The sequence below is a fragment of the Lactuca sativa genome, chromosome 3 (genome assembly GCF_002870075.4).
Source record: "Lactuca sativa cultivar Salinas chromosome 3, Lsat_Salinas_v11, whole genome shotgun sequence".
In the NCBI taxonomy this organism is placed as follows: domain Eukaryota; kingdom Viridiplantae; phylum Streptophyta; class Magnoliopsida; order Asterales; family Asteraceae; genus Lactuca; species Lactuca sativa.
This window is the reverse complement of record NC_056625.2, coordinates 135,159,958-135,173,407: the sequence shown is the minus strand read 5'-3', so window position 1 is coordinate 135,173,407 and position 13,450 is coordinate 135,159,958. Positions and strand designations below refer to the sequence as shown.

Genomic DNA, 13,450 nt, shown 5'->3' with positions numbered 1-13,450 from the left:
TATATGTATATATATATATATATATATATATATATATATATATATATATTATTAACTTATAATACTATAAAGTATAAGGGTTGAATTTTAACTTTTAAAATTCTAAGGGCTTAACTTGGAATTAAAATATTCATAAGGGAAAACTTTAAAAATTCCAAAACTTGAGGGCAAGTTTTGAAACTATTCAATTCCATAACTTATGTGTTTAAAGTAGTTTTAATTCAAAAAACTCTTCAAGTTCCATAACTTGAGGACAAGTTATGGAAGACTTTAAACTATTAAAAGAATATGACTTTTCTTTATTCATAGCCTATGGAAATATTTATGAGTTTTATGAATCTTAAATGTGACTTTTCATATAACTTGAGGACAAATTACAAAAACACATTTTAGACCCAACTCTTATATTAATTTGGATTGAAAACAACAATTTCGCATAACGTTTCTATTAATCTAAGAAACTCATAAAAACAAGATAATTCAATCAAACTTTTTTATGTAATTAGCCTAACCATTAATCTAATACAAAACATGAATCTATTGACAATTATCTATGAAATTGGATTAGCATGAACATTACCATATCAAAAACAGGTTTATAAGTTGAAAAAAGCTTAGGATAACATTCCTAGTCCAATTCTAGCCAAAACAATCGAAGATATGCTGTCTGGGGGTCCAATTTTTCGAGTGCATGAACCAACTTGGCGAGTTGGATGAGTTTAGTGTTGGACTCGTCGAGTCCCTTCACGGACTCGGCGAGTCTGCTGAGCAGACAACAACAAACTTCGATTTTTCAGCGAATTTTGCAAGTATAACAAGAAAACAAGCTTAGGCTCTAATACCATTTTTGGGTTTTGAGCATTCTAACACTCCTACGTGTACATGCAACCCTAAATACCTTGGATCTATGTTTTCTCTATTATACATGCAAATATGAATATTGAAAGGTATTACGCTAACTAGCATACAATCATAAGTACTAGTATAACAAAACTAGATAGAATACATACCTTTTTGATGTAGCTTGATTCCATGGAGCTCAAGATCCTAGTGCCCCAAGTGTGACACCTCAAATGGTTCACACAACATCAAATACACTAAGAATAACTTGAGATAAATGAGAAAACTTCATGAAATCGACTAGCCCTCACCATTCCTTCATAGTGTGCCATTTTTGGGAAGATTAAAATATTTATATAGTGTGTCACAATTAGGGTTACACCATGGAAACCCTAATTGTCATGGCCTTTCATTTCCATGATCCATGGGTACAAAATCACCATGGAGCATCCTATGGATTTTTGCCCAACTTGATAATCCGTGGAGCATTAGCCCACTATAAAAGTATGGATGATTTACACAATCAACTCATATATTTAATTAGTCTCCTTTTGATCACTTAATTAATTCCAAATTAATTCTTGATCAATATTAATTAAATAATCTTATTAATATATTATAACATATAATATATTAATAAACCTTAAGTGTTATTTCTCTCATTTTAGTATATCCAAATGCATGATGACATGCAACCCAATGGACCATGCCAATCGGGTCAAGTACATACCAAATATAGTTATGGACTTAGACACTAATCCAAAAGTCTCCCACTTGGATGAGTCTAAAAATATTATTGCGTATGACTTCAAAACCCGACCAACAATCGTACCTCTTAAAAGTTGTTGTCGTCAAACTCTGAACAAATCACTGACGCGTCCATCAAAGAGGCCATGAATCTAGCAAGGAATGAATGCTAGGGTTTTCTAAGGTGAAAGGGGGTTTGGAGGCTAATAATAAACCCTAAAATGGGTTTAGAGGGGCTTAAATATGAAGGAAACCCTAAAAGGTCATGGGCTTGGGTTGCATCAGTTCTCATGGTGTGAGCCTCTATGCCTCATGTTGTGAGATCAGTCTAGAACAACATTTACATATTAACTATCCTCACGTCGTGACCACTCATAGGTCACGTCGTGAGACCCCATTTCCTCCAAAATTCGACCTTTTAACTCCTATAAACGCTAAATCAACCCATCTTGTAAATGGGTGTTACAACTCTCCCCCACTTAGATTATATTTCATCCTCGAAATCACTCCTTACTACTTACTAGACGCGCTCAACAACTTGGATAATCCTTCTAAACCCTGATACAGACTGAGAAGTCGACTCACACACACGACTATCTGCCGATATTGTAATCAAAACCAACATCTTAGCAAAACTCACATACCCTATAGAATAACAAGTTTGTGACCCACTTACATTAACCAATGAGGAATAACCATTGCTACTCTGTCTGAAATCCGAAAACCCAATACCTTGTGTGACTTTAAACCAGCGAGAAACATTGTTTCACAAGCATAATAATTCCATTTGCAACCCGAACCAGAAAAACCTCTCTGGCCATGAAATATTTCACTAATATCGGAGAATAAACTTAAGCATTTGATGACGCCTAAAACCTCACACCTGACGCAAAAAAGCCTCACTACATGAGTCTCTATTATTGGTGTCTAACCAATGCACAATCACATCATGCGAACCAAATATTCACATTTTGATCTACCCAAGATCTCTTGAGCTCTGAGCTGGTCTACCAATTATCTGAAGTGTTGAATTCTCGACCGGTCGCTAAAACTGACATCCTTTGAAATGAAAATGACCGCACCACGAGACTCTATCCAAGAGTCTATCTAGAAAAAGCTACTCTAGCCTTCTTGTATATAAGGCTCCAACAACCCTCCTGTTTCAACCATGTGCAAGATAACCAACCTTCACATAGATGAAATAACCTACTTTTCTCCAAGTGAATTCTACTAGTCTAGTTGTAGTCTTACATCACAATCGGCCCCAGATTAGCCTACAACTTTCCTCAATCCCATGAATATTGCGGTCCTCCCACATTCTTAAAAACCATCAAGACAAGGTCTAACTCTACCTAGAGAAAACTTTGAGCCAAATCTTAGATTCAAAACTCCCTCACAACTGCTCATTGACCAGGTGAATGTTATGGGTCACCTCGCAACTTTGTAGCACCTCAACTACTACCTTCCAACCTAGTGAATGCTACAACCACCCCATGGTTTTACAACATTTCCATCCCAACCATCCACCCACCATATACAATCAAAATAAATCATGGGTCGAACCCTCATTTGACTATACCCCAATCAAGTGTTTAGGTCATGATTCGTGTCCCAAAGCCTTTATCAAACAAGAATAGGTAGAGAGACTTTAACATGATTCTCAACCTAAACCTAATCACATACCCTCCATGCGCCACCATTGACGTCCAAGGTAACCTAAATTCTTATTCCTTGTGTCATCCTTTATTCCAAACGGTCCTCACGTACTTGGATTCAATTGTGCTCTTCCAACCACAAAATTGATGAATTTCCAAACCTCTTGCAACCTTACTACCCAAATCTGTTAAAAACCTAAGCTTACAAGAACTAGCATTCCATTACTAGCTAATCCTAGAGAACACACACCTTCCAAAATTAGATGAATACTCCCCGAAATCTCAACGAGCTCAACATTCCCAAGCACTTTCCACTGAATCCACTACAAGTCCTCGACGACATTATCGGATGACGAAGAACTAAATCTCAACTATAGAAACAGGTACCCAACTAATTCAACGACCTACATGCACTAGAGAAATTCACACGCGAACTTGCAACTAACCACACTTCAAAGATATGAACTTGACAGCTACCGATCTTACATCTACGATCAAACCAATTCATCATTGCCTCTTAACCCTAAAATACCTCTACAGATCCTACATTCAAACATGGTATGCCCATCTTGCAGATTCCTTCAATTCCTTGTTGATGGCGGTCGATGCCTCCCACATCGAAATCTAAAATCAGCTCACCCGAATCTCCTCTAAGAACGACTTTTGGTATGGAAAATGGCATATGAAGATTTTCGAAATAAAATATCTAGACCATCATGAGGAAATTTCTAATTTATAGCTGGGTACTTAGATAAACCACACATAACGTCTCCTTAGCATGTGACTGCAATGCTCGGCTCCTCACCACATGAACATCCACTCTGCCATCGCGACCATCAACACTCCTTAGAGTGGCTAGATCAGGTACCCTCACTGTTCCCCTCATCAACTCCGAACAGTCGGCCTCTTGTGGCCCACTTGGTTGCAGTGGAAACATAACAAATTGCACTAACCTCGGCTCTACTGGCCCCTCAGTTGCTAATCAAAAATCTTAGGTCTCTTTGCAGGACCTTAACTATCTGCACCTGTTCTGGCTTCCTTTTCCCAAGGTGTTCCTAATCAATCTGCGACTCTTAGGCTCTAGCTATCATGTCTTCCAAAGTCCGACAAGCTGAAAAGCTGACAAACTCCATGATATCATTTCACAGCATGTCATGGTACCGAGTCTTCTTCATCTCATCATCTGTGGCATAACGTGGAAACAAAAGATCCCTCTCCCTAAACTTAACGGTGATCTCCGACATAGTCTCGGTCTTATGGTGAAGGTCCGGAAACTCCCTCGCCAACTGCTGCAGCTCAATGGTTGGTGCAAAACTCCGCCCTAAACTGCGACATAGACTTATCCAAAGACATTGTCTCAATGGCCTCAAATCCCAAAGATAAATGCACCTCCTCCCACCAATCTCGAGTTTTGTCTATCAGAACACAAGATGCGAATTAGACCTTCAACCCCGCGGGGTAGAACCTCGTTCAGAAAGCATTCACCATGTCTACTAACCACCTCCTACTAGTAATGGGGTCCTTCTCCCTATAAAACTATGGAGCTCCATAAACACGGAAATCACAAAAAGAAAGAGTGCGAGCTCCCAAAATCGCCATAATCTACGTGTGGAACATGCCCATACACTCATCTAAATTCTCCATGCCAAGACACTCGTCCAAACCGAAGAATACATGAGTTTGCTCTAAAATATTGCGGGTGATCTTTGACGAAATGAAGTCCATCATCTACTTTCCATTGGTTCGGTGGCATACTTGAGCCTAAAACAGAACTTGAACATCCTCCACACGTGATCATCACCATTCTGAAAAGCAACCATACAAAATTTAGACCATACCCATAAAATTCATCATCCTACAGGCTTCCTAGAATATTCGTGACCCTCCTTGATTCGAGTATGGATCATGTGCTTTCAGTAGTACCGGCCCAATACTACCTTTCACACTTATCCATACATTGCTCAAGAATTATCCTGAATATTCTAAGTCACCTTCTCATACTGGTATTCCCAAATACCCGCTAAACAGCGTATCCGTACTGACTAAAACACATCCTAGGCTCTCCTAGGTTCCTGATCTCACCCTGCCATTAGTTGCTAAAGGATTTTTACTTATATCAGTTAACCACTTCATGAATACTATAACATGCAACAAAGCTCAAATAATCCTTCGACTAACAGCTGGACTCAGACAAGATATGCATAATAAGGCCAAATCCATCACTCTGAGATTATTCAAGCTTTTTAGCATGTAACTTAACGTATTCACTTAATGGTTAGCTCACAATCCCAATATCACTTGCTACTACCATGCTAGGAACTTCTATTGTTACTACCGGTTGCCTTATGCATGAAAATAATACATAAAACTGGATCAAATAGACTGTCGAATAAATGATTATACCCTAAGATCACAACCAAACGAGGCACAAAAGATAAGGCTAAATCAGTTAACCTAGGGCTATATGATCCTAATCATATACATTTTTAAAGCATACACTTAGCAATCACTTCCATTAATATACATTCCAGTCTAACGTAGCATCCAATTCCCCCTAGGATACAAGGCATAAAAAATCAGGAAAACCTATCATGCAAATCCTGAAGGTATTCTTCGCCTTATCCTAGCATGCAAATATTCTATATTATATGACATATTATCATGTATGGTTATTCTGGGAATCATGTACTTCAACTCTGCTGATTGCACGCATCACACTCCTTTTTTCTTTATAAAAATCTTTTTAGAAACTTTTTTTCTTTCAAAAGTTTACAAATTCCTCAGTTTTAGTTTAGATACACCCAAGAGTGTGCCTGAGTCCCTCAAAACTAGGCTCTGATACTAACTTGTAATTCTAAAATTTCATAGTATAATTTTCATATTTAAAACAATAAACCATACAAACGAGTTCTTCCAAAACTGATCAAAGAGAATACATTATTTAAACATAAGAGTAAAGATCAAAAATTACCAATGTGAAAAACTTTAGGGGATGCGGTGCAGTCACGTCGGGCCCTTCGCTTTCTTATTAGAAGGACCTAAAATAATAAACATGAAACCGTAAGCACAAAGCTTAATGAGTTCCCCAAAATACAACATACCACACACACCATAGAGATTGTTATGTGCCAACCATTGTCTTTTCATTATGACATGAGTTGTATCATGGTCTTTCCTTGCCAAGTCGGGGGCTAAAACTCTGGATCTTATAGACAAGTGTCAAGAGCAACCACCTGGTCTTCAATGTAAGTATCCTAAAGACAACTAGCATTCTACATATAATTACCATGGTCCATACCTTGCTCTTGCATACAAATCCCTAGGAGCCATGTCCATGACTTTCATACAAATATCAATGGCCACCCCCTAGTCTTCCTATATAACATAAAGCAGTAGGCTGGTATTAGTGTCTTCGACCCTCGAGTATAGTGAGGAGACTTACCTGAATCACAAACCCGACAAACACACACCTCAAAATTGTTTCGACCACAACTAACTTCTCTCTAGCCAATTGATGGGTGCTTCACACCTCCTATTAATCCACACAAGGTAAATCCCAAGTCTACCTTCAAAAAATAAAATTTAACCAAAAGTCAACCCAAGCCAAAAGTCAACAGTTAAAGTCAAATTCAACAACCTATAATGTCAACTACTCAACCTCACGTCATGACTAGGCCTTTGTCATGTCGTGAGAGCTCACTTGATCCGAGTCAAAATCATCTCGACTCAACTAAACCAACTAATACATGAAAATTCACTGGAGTTGACCTCAGAACATAAGCAACCTTTTCTCACATCGTGAGCCCAAGAGGCTTAACAGAAACGGGTTCATTTAATCCTCATGTCGTGAGACGCTTTATCTCACGTCGTTAGTATAGTATGAATCCAAAAATCCAACAATTTAAATCCTTAATCTGTTAATCGATTTATTCTAACTTTCCAGAGGGTCTTATAACTCCATAATAAACTAAAAAATCGATGCTTTATGGGCATGTATATCCAATACATGAGTAGATCTCATTTGGGGCCAAATTTGAAGAAAAGGTCATCCAACTTTCATGCAAGATTCCAAAACCCAACCATTCGCTAGATTTGAACTTCATGACATTCTAAAGAACCTTATAACCCATAAAGTTTCCAACTTGATGGTTTCCATTCATTGGAATTGCTCGGCAGAAGAGAAAACTGGGAAAAAAACTTAGATCTAGCCACAAACAATAATAAAGGTGGAAGCTTTGACACATACATGGTCTGGAAACAATGTGAGGATATGATGATGATGATTCCTTGCAAGCCTCTCCAAAATATCACATTCTTCTTATTTTTCTTTTCTTTTTTCTTTAAACCAAGAATGCTCCAAAAAGTCCAAGAATCAAGCAAGGAATGAAGGCTAGGGTTTTCAGAGGTGAAAGTGGTTTGGAAGATGATAATGAACCCTAATATGGGTTTAGAGGGGCTTAAATATAAAGGAAACCCTTAAAGGTCATGGGCTTGGGTTGCATCAGTTGTCATGTTGTGAGCCTCTATGCCTCACGTCGTGAGATCAATCTGGGACAACATTTACATATTAACTCTCCTCATGTTGTTAGCATTCAAAGATCGCGTCGTGAGACCCCATTTCCTCTAAAATTTGACCTTTAGACTCCTTGAAACACTAAATCGATCCATTTTGGAAAACGGAAGTTATATATATATATATATATATATATATATATATATATATATATATATATATATATATATATATATATATATGCACACACACACACAAAAAGGGAACCCTGCCACTTTGGATTTTGATAGAGATCTTACATTTCCCCTGGTGGGAAACTTGGTAATATGTTCTCTCATGAGATTGGAAGATAAATCTGGGAGAACATCCCTTTTAAGCATATCTGGTTAGCAGAATGTTTCCTCGACTTTTAGAAATGTCATAGTCATGCATGTGAGGGTAAATTTTTTATATGTTAATATTTTAAGTGATTTTTATTGGTTTTTAATTAACTAACATTTTTATATCTTCGATCCTGGGAGTGCTATGTTGTTCCAATGATATGACTATAGAAAAACGTTACGAAGACTGGAAATATGTGTTAAGTTGTTATTTTAATAGATTCGGAGGGCGTGAATATATCCCTTGAGCTTTAGCCACCCCAAGGGTAGTCAGCTGGTATTTGGGCATGAGTATTTGAACATTTTCAAATGCCCAAATTTATAAAGCATTTGATGGAAAACAAAGAAGTCGATAAAAAAATCAAACAAATGGGGGGGGGGGGGGGGTAGGGCTTGTATAGTAGTGTTTGTTTCAATGAAGCAATTTAGTATATATTCTATTGTTAATTTAAAGTATAATTAATGTAATCTTTAATGTTTAGTAGGACAAGAGTAGGCCCCGAATCTTTTATGATGCCTATACTGATTTGTTGAATCTATATGCCCAAGCACTATTATTTAGTGACATTGCTAATAGTATATGATCCTATTGGGTCACGCCTTTATTAAATTAACACATTTTGTAAATTTATTATTAATAAATAATATCAATTCTTGTGTTTTAATTAGGAAATAATTATTGTTTCGTGAAAAAAGTTAATTATATGAGAGTATTACTAATTAGTCATGCATAACCTTTTACACTAGTTGGAGTTTATATTTTCCAAACTTCGAGTTTATAAAAATCAAACAATCCTTCCTTCTTTAATGTGTATGGCAGAAACTTTTATGAGACACCGAGGTTTCTTGTCAACCTCTATGCTTTGTCTCCCTATGCTTCTAAAGGCTACAAATACTTTATAGAATTTTAATGTAAAGCCCTTACCTTGCATGTGACTATAAAAGAGTGTGCCTTGCATGAGTTTTGAGCTAGTTTTTTAGCTCGTCTTCTCCCCCTTCTACTCACCAAAACCATAAGTAGCAGGATGCTACTTCTCTTTCTTTCTTTTGAAGATCATTCAATTTTGTGGTGGCTTAAAGTTCTTATCCTTTAGTGCGTAGTTGAGTTAAGCACTTAAAGGATGAATAAGTACTTTATACAAGAAGGAACTAGCGTTCTAAGTGTCTTACTCTTGATGGCGGATACACATAGAGAAATCATATTTTTTTATTTTTGCTATCTTCATCAACACCCCAAAACCAAGTGGGTTCAAAGGCTTCAAAGGTTGTCATTCTAAAAACTCTTTGGTTGTTTTTATTTAATTCTAAAATCTATAAATGGATCATTGATGGTTTGGATTTGTTATAAAGTAAACATAAACTTGTTATTTTTATTAGACTTCCGTTGCGGTTTTTGTGAAAAACAAATTTACATTTTGTATCAAAACCCATCGATGGTATCATAACCATCTTTTATATGTTAGAATGATTTTGTATGTTTGATAATCTTTAGTTTTTGGAAAACAAGCATGGATTTCTTTTGGTTAAGAAAAATCCATATTTGTCTTCTTTGTCAACTTCTTGGTTCAAATTGTGTTGGGATTATTATGTTGCGTCATGGGCTCGGTCCTTAGCCCAGTTTTGATTGTCGGTTTTGGGCCTGTCCAACCGTGCATGTTTTTGTTCTAGGGTTTAGTATATAAGTTGCATGCGTGTTATATAAACAAATCTTTGTGCAAACAAATACCAAATCCAATACATAACTTATTAAACAAATCTTTGTGTAAACTAGTAATGGAGGTTTTTTGTAATAACAAAATACCCCTCTTCTTTGTTGTCTTGTTAGCCACGTTGACCACCTTGGCACAAGGCCAAGGCACCCAAAATGGCTTCTACCAGACCTCATGCCCAAGAGTTGAAGCCATTGTGCAGGCTGCAGTTGCAGCAGCTGATCGGGCCAATGCAGGAGTCCCACCCGGTTTGGTTAGAATGTTTTTTCACGATTGTTTTGTTAATGGCTGTGACGCCTGTATCCTACTCAATGGTCGTTCTACGGAGAGAACTGCTCCGCCCAATTCTCTATTGAGAGGCTTCGAGATTATCGATGCTGCAAAGACGGAACTCGAAAGGGTTTGTCCTGGGGTCGTCTCCTGTGCTGATATTCTTGCACTGGATGCCCGTGATTCTGTGCTTCTGGTAATTAATTACTTTCTCAATACGTTTTTTAAGCATTTCCAAGTCGCCAGTAGAAATATTATGTTTGTTGGGCTTAAAACTTGTACTTATTCTATTTTTCCAATCCCTGTGCAGGCTGGGGGAATTGCGCACTGGGAAAGGTCTTAACGCCCAAGATCTTGTTACCCTTTCTGGTAAGTTAAGCACATATAAGACTTCAACCGTTGCAACACTTACTATCAATGTATGAAACTGATGAGTCTATGGGTTTTACTGATTTCCAGGAGCACACACCATTGGAACAGCAGCCTGTGCATTATTCAGCTACAGGCTATACAACTTCAACAACACCAATGGACCGGATACATCTATTGACCAAGCATTTCTTCCCACACTACGAAACCTGTGCCCCAACGGAGGAGATGGTTCAAGGCGTGTGGCTTTAGATACAGGAAGTCAAAACAGGTTTGACAAATCATACTATGCAAACCTGAGGAACGGGAGAGGTGTAATTGAATTTGATCAAGTGCTATGAAGCAACCCAACAACACAACGGTTAGTGCAACGGTTTCTTGGAGTTAGGGGACTCCTTGGATTGACTTTTAACATTGAGTTTGCAAGATCAATGGTGAGGATGGGTAATATTGAGGTGAAAACGGGGACTCAAGGAGAAATTCGTCGGGTTTGTAGTGCAATTAATTGATTAATGACGGATGTTATAATGCGAATCCAGAATGGATTGATAGGAATAAGTTTTTAATACGTGTGAAGTTCTAAAAGATAGTAGTAAATCGGTAACAAACTATAAATTTTCCGTTCTTACGTGCATGTTATTAGTTATTGTAATAAACACGAAAAGTTGATAATGATATTGATAGTCCCACATGATTTTCACATGAGACAAATTCGTCGTTTAACGCATTGACTTTATAAAGATTTCAAAGAATCATGACTTTGAATTTGGATCGAATATTAAACTAAACCAAACCTTAACTTTGTATTCATATGTTGCCAATGAGTTATTCATCAAAAACGAAACTACGACTTTTCATTTGCATATCATTTTCGAAGAAGATAAAAACCAAATGTAGACTTAGGAGGATTGTCATTTTGGAAGAAAAATAATTTTGATAGAACTTAAATAAATATAATATATATTTTAAGGATTTAATTATGTTTTAGTACCCCTCTATAACCTAAAATTACTTCTACTAATGTTTAATTAATCATAATTTTTTTGAACAAGAATATATTTTTATTTAAAAAAGCTAACAAAAGGCTAGAGTTACAAGTAACTCTCCAAACTCATATAGAATAACCTAATCATATTATGATTATTTACACGTTAACATGGAATGCAGAATACCAAAAACTTGATAACTATCGTTAAAAACTACTTATTGCTTTTTGTTTGGTTAAACCCGACTAACCTAACGAATTTGACCATATTAACCTAAAACCCAATTGACCCTAACCCGACTAACCCATAGCTTAATAGGTTCAGGTCATGGGTGAAGTTTTAATTTTTAAAAACCCGAAACTCAATCGGGGTTGACCCGATTAATAGCCTAAGTGTTTATGACCCAAGCCTTTATGCTTTTTGCCCTGAGACCTAGTCAATATGCCTTAAGCCCTAATCCATTAGTCACAAACCATGAGTTTTGTAAACCCTAGCTCGCCTCTATAGTAGAAGTTCTTTGTCGAGCTCTGCTGAGGCGTGACTTTATTTGAATCATAAGCACATCTTTGATTCCATTATGTGTTCATATCATTACTGTGTTTGTCTTGATTGATTTTCATATTCTTACCTGTGAAAGATGTAAATGATCTATAGATTTATTTTCATCAATTGGTATCAGAGCAGGAGACTGTGTAATTCATACACATCTCTTCTGTCGAAGAAGTTATTAGGGTTTTTAATTCCGCATTGGTTGATATTAATTGAGCCGTCATTCCATATTGACGTATCTCATTAATCGTTGATCTAACCCTAACGATATATTACAAGTCTGATATTAAATAGGTAATTGATTAAAAATCATTACAATGTCCAAGGATGATTCACAAACCAATCAAATCAATATCTCCAATAGCATTGGTTCTACGACAAGGATTCCAATCTTGTATACTCAAGACTATGAAGTTTGGACGCATCACTTTGAAGATTATGTGATTCGATCGAAGGATAATGGGTACTTGATCTGGGAAGCGATCACTGTTGGCCCATTCGCTCACTCAAGCACCTCAAAGATTGTCAAAACTCAGAAGGAGTACAATCAGCTTGTTAACAATGTCAAAGATATTCCTCAAGACAAGAAGGAAAAGTTTCAATGCAACATCAAGGCCTTGAGGATGATTAGGTTTGCTTTCCAGTCAGATATGTTTCGTTTGGTAAGTTCTTGTGCCTCTGCTAAAGAGATTTGGGACAGATTAAAAGAATTGTATTCCACTGACAAATACCTGGAACATTCAATTCAAACTCTCTTGCTCTCTGAATTTGGTGATTTCAAGAAGAAGCCCGAAGAGAAACTAGTTCAAGTCTTTGATCGCTTTAATCATCTTTTAAGCAAGATGATAAAGCATGGGATTGAAAGGAAAGTTATTGAACAAAAGGTTACTTTCATGAACGGTCTTAGATCCGAATGGATGGCTGTTGTATCTACTGTTAAAGCTCATGAACAGTTCAAGTTATATTCTCTAGAGAAACTAGTGGGTATTTTGAAATCCCATGAACGTGCACTGTCTAAGGAAACGAGTGTGGTTTCCAGTTTGGGTTCTTTAGCCCTTGTCTCGAAAGGAAAAAAGCTTAGTTGAAGAAGAAGACGAATTGGATCTTGCCAATTATGATCTAACCGGTGAAGAATATGCCATGATGGTATCCAGTCCCAGAAAATTCATTAAGAAGAAATTCCCAGCCAACAAGAACTGGAACTGGCAGGGAAGTTACAGCGCCGAAAAGATCAAGTAGGAACCGAAGATGGGGTCGAAGTCTGAAGAGTCAAAGAAAGAAGGGAAAGTTGGTGGAGACTCAGGATTTGATGGCCAATACTATGGAGGCAAGGACCATTTTGCAAAAGATTGTATGCTGAAAAAGAAAGAAGAAAAGATAAATGATGACGATCAGGAAGCGATCCTCCTGAGAAGACTAGAGGAAATAAAGA

At 37.0% G+C, this 13,450-nt stretch overlaps 1 pseudogene; it reads left to right on the top strand.

Annotated features, from left to right (window-relative positions):
- The first annotated feature begins 9,908 nt into the window (after positions 1-9,908).
- Positions 9,909-11,047, top strand: LOC111881043 (peroxidase N1-like; annotated as a pseudogene).
- Positions 11,048-13,450: the final 2,403 nt, after the last annotated feature.